Raw genomic sequence first — 12,577 nt, forward strand, 5'->3', positions numbered from 1 at the left:
CTAATAAGGTGGTTTTCCGAAACTTTTTAGCAGTACTGTCACCTTGCTAATGCTCTAGAGCTAAATACAAAACATTGTCTGCTGGGATCCCCGAAGACATTATAAACACTGCGGTAGTAAAAAACCATGCAACCCTGCAGGAGTTGGAAATCTTACAGTGCTAAATAAAATCACCAAGTGCAGGGAGAAGCAATAAAGCCGGGAATCTGTGGTTTTCCGAAACTTTTTAGCAGTACTGTCACCTTGCTAATGCTCTAGAGCTAAATACAAAACATTGTCTGCTGGGATCCCCGAAGACATTATAAACACTGCGGTAGTAAAAAACCATGCAACCCTGCAGGAGTTGGAAATCTTACAGTGCTAAATAAAATCACCAAGTGCAGGGAGAAGCAATAAAGCCGGGAATCTCTTTGGTTCTAGAGAGTTTATACTTTCCAAATTCCTTGAACTTGGTAGTTTTGGGAGAGTTATGCAAATATGCCTATTATGTTAAACATCTAACCCTCACGATACGGCATCGTGTTGTATAAAACACTCATCTTTTCTCATGGGCAACCAGAAGCAAGCGACAAAGCAAAGTGGCAAAGGAACAAATACCAGTATAAACTAGAAACTCACTCTGCTCCTGCCTATACTGGAGCAGAGGGGAGGGGGGCAAGAGAAAGCAGTTATCACCTTCGCGTAGGGAACCACTTCACAGGACGTATGTCACATCTGAATTATAGCCACGATCCTGGAGTTCCTCAGCTGAGGAATTAAACCAAGTTTACAGAAATTCACTGATAGGTGAACGCTATCCCCATTCTACTCTGCCTCATACCCCACCCCCAAATCACAGCTGGCAAGTCGTCATCCCCAACTACCTCTGCCAAGCCCTGACAGCCTACGCTGGGCACTCTCCAACACGCGAAAAAGTTCCTTAGTCTCAACATCCATCACAAGCTACTGTCTGGGCTTTGCATCTTCAGGCAGCCTGACCATCTCCCTCTCCCATCCCAAATTGGTACCAAGGCTTCTCCTTGGGTTAATTTGAAGTCTTCCGGGTTAATTTGCAGTCTTCCAAAAAAGTAACAGAGCAACATGATGAAGACCAAGTGTTTCAGTTTGGATTCAAAGACACGAGGCTTCTCCAGACACACGCCAAAGGCCACCTTCAGCCGCTGCACCAAGAGTATGTGGCCACCAGGCTGGGACTCTAAAGGCCATGCCACATCTTCAGGAGTTGATAGCTGTAGAGCCTGCAGCCCCAATTAACCACAAGGCTTGGAGACACACGAGGCTTGGAGTGGAAGAAACACTTCACTAGACACTTGTTAAGCCCCGCTTAAAGTGTAAAGACTATAAAAAACTTAATTTTAGTCGTCCTGCGTTTTCTGCCTCAGGTGAGCATATTTTGCTCCTCATTTTGGAACCTTAGCAGCTGACTCGGTGAGGAGAGCCTGATCTGAATCCAGCCTGCTCACTGCTCCTGTCTGTGCCCGCATTAAAGTCTTCTCTCTGGCTGTCAGCTAAAAGGAAATCAAATCAGCATTGACCATCATGATCAAGAGATCTGAAAACGATGAATACTACACAAAGGACCGTGGCATTTATTTGCAACCACACTGGGCAAACAGGGTGCTGATGGCAACGGCAGGCATGTTTGCTGTACCACAAACTTGAAAACAAGCCCGTTACTTTGGGTAGGTTCGATTCTTTTAGATGATTTCCAAGGCCATTAGCATCACGCACCGCTCAAGCCATCCCTCCAACAGCTAATCATCCGGCCAACCCACGAAATTTCAAAGCTAATATTCCTCCCCGTGTAAATACACACAGAGGCATCAGCTACTTAAGAAATAGTGTTTGCCCTTTTTTGGTGTAACCTCTGACCCCCCCCAATAGGGCTGATGAAGGATGCTGCGGGACACATACAAAACCTTTCCTACCCCCCACGAATTATTTTTGTTTCCCCACACAGGCGGCGCAGGAAGGTTGGTTGGCTCGGGGTCTCTAAGAAAGGCTTTCTGCGGCGGGAGGCGGGTTCGCTGCCGCACACAAGGGATGACCTCTGGCAAGGCCCGGCTCGCACTCGCTACTGTCTTCAGTTTGGCAACACGGCACAAAAGCGGCGTGCAATGTGCGTGCCCCCTCCCGCCCCGGCCCCTCTTCACGGGGGGCCGGAGCTTCACACGTTAACGGGCCCCCTCAAGACAAAGCCCGCGAGTTTCTTAATTAAGTCGAAGTGAAAGACGGCCTAAAAGCATCCCACTTAGGTCCTCGGAGTACCTTCGGTCTGGACTTCAAACGCAGGCCGTGCACTGCCCGTCAAACCGCGGCCTTAATAGCCGGTCGACGATTTTTCTCTTGTAAATGGGGAATGCCGCGCCTTCAGCCCGGCCTCTTCAGCCTCCTCTCATCTTCCCTCCAATTTTAGATGTGTCTCTGGGTTACAGAGGAGGAAACAAAGGGACTGCTTGTGTGTCAGAAGCCCTCCAGAGGGTCTGCGTTTCAGTCCACCCTTCTCCAAAGCAGGGCAGTGTCTGGAGAGCTCTTTAGCAGTTTTCGTCTCATTAACATTTCCATGAGGGATCAAAGAATATATTAAAAAAAAAAAAAAAATCTAAGTACAATTCCTGCTATGGAACAAGAATATATAAAAAAAATCTGCTCAGACGCCTTTCTCCGATCCATTGCATTATTATTAGATAATTGTCTCTTCATGAAACCAGCTTTTATTCCCACTGAACCCCACGAAAGTCTCCACGGATCCGTCCCACCAAGCCTCCCGCTTTCCCATGCTTGTTCCATCGTCGGGGCCGGGTTGCTCTATGTTCCTCCCAAACAGAACCCAATTATTCCCCAGCAGTAAGTCACCAGGAGCAGGAATTGCTTTAATTTTGTCCCTTTGAGCAGCTGCTCGGGGTGGGCTGGGAGATGGCTACGGCCACGGAGCTGGGATGAATACTAAAGAAGCACTGAGGCATCGCGCAGGGGGTGACGGGGTAGGATCTTCTCCTTGAAGGAAGCAAATCAGTGAGCTTTACGTGTCCAAAACAAGCCTTTTTCTTCCCCTTCCTTGGATATTTGCGTGCCCAAACCCTGCCACCATGAGAGCTGCAACACACCTGAGCGCCCTGTAACAGCTTCACCGCTGGTGCTGGAAGCGGGGAACCGTGCCCACCGCCCCGGCCCCCATCGCCGCAATTCTTCCCCTTCTCATTAGAAATGCCCAGCAACACCCCGCAGACAAAGCCACTGCAAACAAAGTGCGGGGAGAAGGGGGGAAGGGGAGAGAAGAGGATTTTTTTTTTCTTTTTTTTTTTTTTTTTTTTTTTAAAAAGAAAGGAGTGCGGAGGAATTCTTCATTCACTGATCTGTAGAATACATTAATATCCCGAAGTGTTGGCACAGCCTCCAATGCTCGGGGGACCAACAATGCAAGCAATGACTCCGAGTCTGGGATCTTCAAATAAACCACCCCTGCTGTCATGGCCACCGGGAAAGAGAATAACAGCAATATTAGCTGACCTTCATTTTGTTGTTTCTCCAGACCTGACTGCTAGACCTCTGTTTGCCTGTTACTAGGATTTCTTGGCTGAAAAATGTGAGCATTTCCTAGACGATACAAGAGGCAGTTTATTAGGTAAATAAACCAGGCCCTAAGCAGTCGCTTCTGCTTGATAATGAGGAGGGAAGGAAAGGAACAGACCTCGCCGCACCACCTAAAACAACCCCAATCAAGGCTCTGTAACTACCACCGCACGCATATTTTTCAACAGACAGTTAATGAACAAGAGAAGGTCATTTTAGCCTAGCCAACTTGTGAGCAAAACCATTTGCTCGGAAAACTATAGGCCATAAAAATCACAGCAGGCACTGTCTGTATAGTATAAAACTGTCCATCTATGGAAGCAGAAAGAAGTTTAAAATAAGCGTATTCTTTCAGGCTTCTGACAAAAGAAAGCATCAAGGAGAAAATGTTTATAGAGGAGCCTTGCAAGGAGGGCTGGGAAGGAGAGCGCACGGGACACACGCGCGGCTCCCTTCTTAGCTGATGGCCAGGAACCACAGTGATAAACCTAATTAAATTATCAGGCAGACAACGACCCAGGGACAACAATTAGGGGCGATTTGCAAGCCTACTGCAAAAAGCTACTGCAGCAAATTAGAGGCAAGTTTTACAACATTTCCCAACACATCTCACAGATAAATGTAATAACCAGAGACGGTTTTAGAAAGCATGGCTTGGAAAATGAAGTTTCCACTGAAACAGAGCTAGTGGCACTGTCTTCCTTGCCAAAAAGGCAATGTTCTGGTGCATTTTTTTTTTAGATATAGAAGATAAGTATTACACAGTAACTACTGTGTGTTACAATCCAAGCGGGGATGTGGTACAAGACAACCATAATGCATCAAAAGCCACACGAGGCACAACCTCACACCTGCAACTCATCTGCAAATCCCAGTACTCACTAGAATTTCACAGCAAAGTCACTAGCACAAGCTGATCATCCTGCATCCTTCCCGTCTTCCACCCCAAAGCAAAAAATTATTTCTGAAGCAGACAGGTTGTATATTGAAACAGTGAATCCCACTTCGCTGCTGCAGCTCTGCGCACAGGAAAGTGTTCCTGCCACCAACGTCCAACACAGTTTGCAGACAACTGCGATGCTCTAGTGACACATCTCTGCTTTCACCGCAGAGGTTTAGAAGTCACTGCAAACCCTAGATCCAACACTGGTACAATGGCATCAACCTGAGCCCTGCGTGTGCCACCTTCGTGTGACGTATGGCAGCGTCACACTGAGCAAAGGATGCAAAACCTACCTGAATCCTTGGGCAAGCAGCCAGCCCATGCTAAAGCTACCTTAAAGGCTACGTTCACCAGGGCTGCACTCACACCTTCAAGCCACGTCAGAGTGATGCCGAAGTCATGGACTGTAATCTGCAAAAACTAAATTTAAATACAGTGTTAAAACTGGGGCTGGTTTATTAAGCTCATGACTTAAAACCCCACTTCACATGGTTGTGAGTTTGGAGAAGCAAATTAGGCTGTGATTGCCCATTCCACCAAAAGGAAGGTGGTGAAGCATTTTCCAGAGGCAGCACACGCTCTTGGACCAACTCGTGGCAGCAAGTCCAACCCAACTCATCGTTGCCAGACATGAAACTGCGCTTTCCGTAGCCGTTCCATCTTTTACAAGCTTAAGTCAGTCAAGAAGGTTTTCTCTTGGGAGTCCTAGCAGGAGGTTAGGGGGCTACGGGTGCTCCTTCAGACTGCACCTTGCCCTCTGCTAGGAGGTAGGTAGGTATCAAAGGGGATGGTCCCATTTAACCCACTGTCCTCCTCCGCGCTGGGTCTGGTGATCCCGCAGCAATAGCCCAAGTTGCTCCTGCGGACTGATCCAGTGGAAATCTCCATCTGCTCTGCAGCTTGCCCGGGGACACGAGCGTGATGTCCCACTTGGGGCAGGCAGCAGGACAGTGCCTGCCAGCAACCACAACTGTACCCCACTGTGTGAAACAGCACCCTCCAGCACTTGCACACCAGCCCAAACCTATCTCCTTGCTGGTGCTTCTGAAAACCCCCGTGGGGCTTTTGACATCCAAGCCCCACAGCCCCAACCCAAGGCTGAGCTGCTTTCAGCAGCACCAAACACGGCACTGGAGCACAAACACTCCGGTTACGACTGTTCTTGCAGACGCAGCTTGTTGGCATGACCAAACGCACAGCTCCCATATGCTTTTCCAATACGAAACCACCAATCCCAGATGCGCAACATGGTTTAATTAACACTCCTGCTGGAAGCGTAACTCCTGCCATTTGAATACTTCAAGACAAATGCTGCATGAACATATTTGATTTTCACCTTAAGTAAATACTTTTTTTAAAGTAACACCAGAGACTTTGACTATCCCCCACCAGACCAGCCACCCCTCAAGGGCAGAGGTTTCTTACTGCTCTTCCCATTTGCCCGAGGACAGTTTTCCTCCACACAATTGCAGGAATCCTACTTTATTTTTGCAAAAGAAGAAAGATTTGAGATCATAGCCCCTGTTGATTTATATCCGCAGTTTCTGGTGGGATCAACATCCTCTATGCATCTCAGAAAGCCCTGAAGAGACAGCATAACCACTTGGTCCCTAGCAAACTAATTTCTCCATTGACCACATCCTCCATGTATTGTTGTGTCCCTCGAGCGCCTGGGGCCTGTGAAGCAGGATTCCAGATGCTGGACCCTCTCTCTGCCCGGGCACTGAGTTTGCAGCAGCGTTGTGCTCAGGACAGCATCTTTGGTTGGGGTGGATTTAGGGTAACAAGATAAAAGAGGCCAGAAATGACTTGCTTGGGTATTTGGGAGCCAAAGAGTAAGGCAGAATTTCAAAGTCGTAAGAATTATTACAAACAGTTAACCAGACAATTTTCCCCCTAGTTTAGTTTTAACGTGGCACAAAATCCCCAAGCCAGAACACCGTTGTATTTCAACTCCAGATCGGGTACAGCAATTATTTTGTCATTGAGCATGTTAGGAAAGAAAAGGCAGAAGGAGACGAGTTTGAGCCTCTTTGGTAATGTACAAATTAACACATTTCAGCACCGTTTTCAGAAATATAAATTAATGATTTAATTCTGCAACATGTATCCTTGGAAACCAAACTGTAAGCAGTTGCCCTCGGATATTTCACACAATTCCAATTTTTTTCAATATTCAAATACAACTAATTGCTTGCCCTTTTGAAGTGATGGACAGCTTGGGTGAGCAGAGGCTTATTTTACCACCACATTTGTACAATCTCGCTACATGGGTTGACAACAGCTGCTCTAAATCTCCTGATAGGTATGAACAAGCATTGATGAAGTTCAGTCTGTTTGAACAGCTGCATATGCAAATGTAATTAAGAAGATGTCTACTGCCTTTTGCTCTTCTATCCATGCCCCCCCGCTTCTCCCTCTCCCCTTACTCTGTCTCCTAACAGGGAGGGATGCCATTCGATGGCTTCAGACTTGAACCCATGCCTGATTTACGTCTCACAACCGAGTCCCAAAAATGCCACCCTCCAGCCCCCTCTACCATCATTCGGGGTGTCCTTAAATTTAGGGCTCAGCTACTGAAGAGCTGATTATTTTACAACCTCCTTGCCCACGTATCGACACTGTCACTTGAAAAGCAAACCCCTTGTCAGTGTATCGCAGCCAAGTAATTTTTCCCCACCTCATTTTACGGTGATCAGTTTGTGACTGCCCTGCATCCCTTATTTACGCTATACTTGCTGTGCAGCCTTAAGTTAACCATTTCACTTGCGTCTCTATCTGCAAAAGTTATCCAGGGAGATACTCTGGGGGTCACCACAGCCAGAAGAAGGCACATGGGAAGAGGTGGCACAGGTGCAGAAGACTAAGACAAGTGATCACTGGTTGAATGCGCCAAGCCAGGGCTTGGTGGGAGGATGGAGAAGGCTGCAGTGGTTCTGGAAGGTCTCAGTGCCACAGGGCGAACAGTCATTACATGAAGCAAGTTGGTTAATGAAGCCAGAAGGACTGATGCACACAGAGATCCAGGTCTTTCCCTTCAAACTGAACGTTATCTGGGATACGTATCCCAAAACTAAGTGGACCGAGCTGCAGCCGCCTGTCCAGCACCAGAGAGGAACCGCAGCATCCGCACAACCGCACTGTGGAAGGGAAAAGGTGATAGGAGCAACCACAAGCCTGTCCGATTAACCTCAGCAGGATGGAGGCTCTAGAGCAAACCGAAGAAAGACAAATTAGAACACGAAACTAAACGGTAAACAGGGTAGAAAACAATGGGACTGTACTGAAGGGAAATCAGATCAAACAGAGCTAATCAGGTTAGCCTGATAAGATAATGAATTTTCTAGACAAAGGAAGCATGATAGATCCCATCCACGCAGACTTCAGCAAAGCATGTGATACAGTGCCATGTGGGAAATTATTAAATGAAAAAGACGGGGATTAGCAGAATTGTAAGGCCAGGAAACTGGTGAAAGGCGAAGCAGCGCTGAAAGAAGGATCAGAATGGATGGAGGTCACCAGCAGAGCTCCTCAAGGAATGGTCAGGAGGCTGATCTTATTAAATATTTTTATTAATGACCTTGGCACAAAAAGCAAGTGTGCTAATGAAATTTGCTGATGACACAAAGTTGGAAAGCAGCATCAGCACTGAGGAAAGCTGGGACAGCATATAGGAAAAAAATGGGTAACTCTGAAGACGAATGGAGGAAGGTTGAAATTCAATGGGATGAAAGAGGAAGCCACACACTTGGGACAAACAATAGTTTTTGCTACGAGTTAGAAAGAAAATGAACTCAGGTGGAAAATGTTCAAGATTGAGAAAGGCCCAAGCAAACAGCTCAAAACAAAACTGACTGAGGCTGTAACTGAAATATTTCCAGCAGCCAGAGAAGTGCTAGAGCCAGTGGGCAAGCCATCGTGAGAAGGCTCCAGGGATGCTGCGGTTAGTTCTCATCGTTAAAAAAGAAAAAGTTTAAGTAGGAAGAAGTGCAAAAAAGGGCTTATCAGAAAACAGAGTAATTTAGGAGGTTAAAGTGTAAAGACGCTTGTTCAGCCCCACAAAATAAAAGCTGTGAGGGAACACTGGGTGATCTCTTAGATAGACACATTTGGGGGGGGTAAAATAAAACACGGGAAAGAACTATTCAAGACACCAGAACAAGGGTTGCACGTGGGCACCATGAAGTATCCCTGACAAGTCTAGGCTGGAAATAAGTTTATGACCATTGCAGCCTTCCAATAGGAGTAATGGGGGGGAAAAAACAAGCTTGTTCTCAGAAATTTATCTTGAAGGGATCCTATGACCCAGAAGGCTCTTCCCGTTCTTTCCTGCTAAACACATAAACACACGAAGAGCTGACAGCACGTGTAAACACCATGCTCCTCACCTGGAAAGAAATTCATAAAGCAACTCCAAAACACCTTTTTAAAAAAACAAAAAACCAAACTGCTTATGACTGCTTAGGTCTATCCTCTTTCATCAGTTGAATCCATTTCAACTTCTCAGCATGAGCAATTTTAAGCCAAATACTTAAGTTGTGAATATAGCATGTGTGAGGAGGAGGAGGCACGGAGAGGCCATGAGATGGCCGGAGGGTACAAAGGCACTGGGGGAGCAAGGGCCCACACTACCAGCAAAGGCATCATCTCAGCCCCATGAGTGACCTTTTTCTTCAGTGTATTTGCTGAATCGGAAAGCATGCTTTGGGATGTTTCATTCACACCGTTAGTCATCCTGTGAGCTCCTCACCTGCCCCTTGGGGGCTCAGAGCTAACAAAGCGGAGGAGAAGCATTTCATATTATGGGGAAACAAGATGCTAAGACAACAAATGAACTGGAAGTCTTAGATTAGCAAAGTGCCAAAATTACTGGACCTGTCCGTTTAAAAGTTGTTCTATTAACATAATTAATGAAGCCACATTTCCCACTATGTCCCTAAGATAATCTGCTTTGAAGCTTCTCTGATGTCTAATGGAACTTGAGCTCACCCTGCCTTCCCCCCCTCAACGGGGCCCTTAACTGGATCTCTCTAATGAGGATAAATGCTCAAGTAAGCTTGTAGTAACTTCTTATCTTTGTGACCTCTATCTCCAACTAATTTCAGCTTCAATTAGCCAACAGGTTCAGAAGTCAGTGGGGCAAGGTGGGAGGAAGAGCACGGCCGGCACATGTACAACGGGGCTGCGAACCCATCGGTTCCTCCCAAAACCAGGCTTACCTCCTGCAGACCTCCACTTCCCCTGGGTGCAGCTAACCCACACTCTCACGGTGAAGTAAAATGTGCTGTACGAGAGGAAAAAAACCACTTCAGGGAACTCAGACGAGAACCACAGCGCAAGGGAGGATGATGCACAAGGTAGCAAGACAGTGGAAAGCTAAAATCTGCAGCGAGATCTGCTGGACTCCTGGTATTTCCCAGCAGGCTGGCTGGCAGCAAGTGAGGGCTGTAGGAGAAGGGAACGAGGAGACAGAAAAGCCCAGATGAAACTCCATCTTCTGTTCAATCACAGCTGCCCTCGGCCACCTCGCTGGGCTGCTCTGGTCCTGGGAAGATGGAAGTGCCGATGCAATTAAGACACCAGCGATCAGTTGAAGATGGCTGCGACGAGCCCAGTTTAACCAACAGATTCATCGTTCTTCTGCTAAAGTTTCTTTTCAAAGCTTTCTCACAGGGGTAACAGCTCAGAACAAACTTTTCAACCTGTAATTGCTTAAAATGGAAGAAACTGAAGGAGGGGGAAAAATAATTAAAAAAAAATCAGGAAAATATATAACTTGCCAGGCCAAGAAAACTCGTCCCGCAGAAGCTCGGACAGGTGACTCAGAGCCAGTGCAGTTGTCAGAGCAGCACTGGGGAGGAATATCGGCGTAACTTCTCCGAGAGTCAGATTGCAGGAAAGGTTGATTTAATGGCACACTACACCAGCTTCTCCACTCCACTGAGAAAAAAATAAATGGATGGGGACTTGCTCATCTAAACACATAGCGTACGTCAGAGGAACAAACCTGAGTAACTGCCATCCATAATTTATACAACAAATTAAATCCATGGCAAAAATAACCATAACTTAGAACGGAGCGATTGTAGAATCTGGCAGAAAAAGGCCCCAGCCTGCATGAATCATTATTTTCTAGAGGAAACCTTATATAATCCAAGCTACTCTGTTTTAAAACAAATTAAACCTTTCAAAAACTCCAATTAATAGGTTTGGCAAAGCTCTGTCTTTAATTCAGGTATTTTGGTGATTTGCTAAGATAAAAAAACCTACCTGGTACCGACTAACTTTACGGTAGTCTACACTCTGCTTTTAGCATCTCCAAAAACCTCCATCAGAAGGCGGAGGGGAGATGAGAGCATCTACCTGGGGCCGGAGGAAGGCGATTAGATTGCAATGCCATCTTGTGGAATAGGAGAAAACGAAAGACGGAAAATAAAATTGCTCAGCTGCCACTTTGCAATTGTATATTATTTTAGAGGACACAGATATTGGCCCAGCAGGGTATATTCGGTGGTTGCTTCTCATTTTCCTCGTTTATCTGAAAGGTTTGAGGGAGGCACGCAGTAATAACTGCAGAGACGTGGTCTGCTTCCCTCATGCTGCCTGGAAAGGGATGGACATGCCTGTCAGAAATAAGACTGCTCTTTTTTGCTTGTTTCTAGCCTTTACTATGAGAAAGTCACAACCTTCTGTGCTGCTGCCCCAGGAAACCAGCTACCGGAGAGCCACCAAAAAGAGGGGCTTGGGTAGGACCACACCAATCCCCCAGATCCTCCCCCCAATCCATGGTATAGTTTAGCAGGACCTGAAGAACATTTCTGACTCCGTGCATCGCACAGCTTGCCTGCAATCACCTCCGCGCAGGTCACATCTGATACTTAGGCTCCCAGCTGTGTCCTGTGTTACTAAAATCCCTGTAGATCGCCCTTATCACAAAGCCTGGTTTAACCATCCTCTCTGCAGGGAGCTGCCTACTTAGAATTCTTTAGGTAAAAAAAAAAAAAAAAATTTACAAAAGTTAAGGATGGGGGGAAGTTACAAAAAAGCACCATCCGGGTAAGCCAGGATGTAGCTATGGATGGTGACAAACTTTCTTCTCTCCATGATGAGGCCAACTGCAACCTACGACCAGGGAGAAAGAACCACGGACTCTTTGCAGACTCCTGACTAATACTAAATGCTTGAGCCTAATGATGAACAGAAATAAAACCAACCCAGACAGGTGCATATTGTGCTGAGCGGCCGTGTTTTGGCCCCACGAAACCTGCACCCACTTACTTGAAATGGGCTGTACCCCCAGCCCTCGGGGACCTGATGCGGTGGCACAGCCTGCGCTCGAGCTGCCAAAGCCTGGGGACTGCAAGCAAAGGGTTGGTGCTGGCAGGCTGCTCTCAGGACGGGTGCCGAGGACACCAAGGGATGAGCTGATGCTGGAGCCCACTCAGGTCAAGAGAGGATTAAAAACCACATAGGAGCTGCGCAGTGAACCCAAACAACACACCTGCTGAGAGTTTGACAGCGATGCAGCAGCACTCTTTTCAGGGCACACATTTTCCCTTAAATAATTTCTTTTTTTTCCCAAAATTTTGAAAATTTTGAGAATTTTTGGAAAATGTGGAGATTTTTTCCAATTGGAATCGGAATGGATGGGATCACAGTTAGGCTATCTCTACCCAGGAAATCCAAAAATACTGAAGGAATCAGTTATTAAGGTATTGTGGCACTTGCCATATCATCAGGTTGTTCCAGCTCAAGGGTTTGTTTGGGGCAAATTTGTTCCCCACCTCCCCCAGCATCTCAATTATTGGGCATACGTAAACACAGTATTGCCTCAGATAGCTGTTTTACTCTGTATTATACTTTAATTTTTTGCTTCTTTTCAAATGCAGTTCTTAAGAGGACGTTCTGAGGGTTAAAATTTCTAATAAAAAAGTTAACGAGAAATGGTTACTCAGTGTTACTCTGCAAAAAAAAGCCCCAAAAGGTATGGAAACTGGGAGAGAGTGGGGACAAACAAACCCAAGAGAACCAGTGGTAAAACTGAAAAGTCAGGATTGTGCA

Source organism: Fulmarus glacialis, unplaced genomic scaffold, assembly GCF_000690835.1.
Source record: "Fulmarus glacialis isolate BGI_N327 unplaced genomic scaffold, ASM69083v1 scaffold2255, whole genome shotgun sequence".
Lineage (NCBI taxonomy): Eukaryota > Metazoa > Chordata > Aves > Procellariiformes > Procellariidae > Fulmarus > Fulmarus glacialis.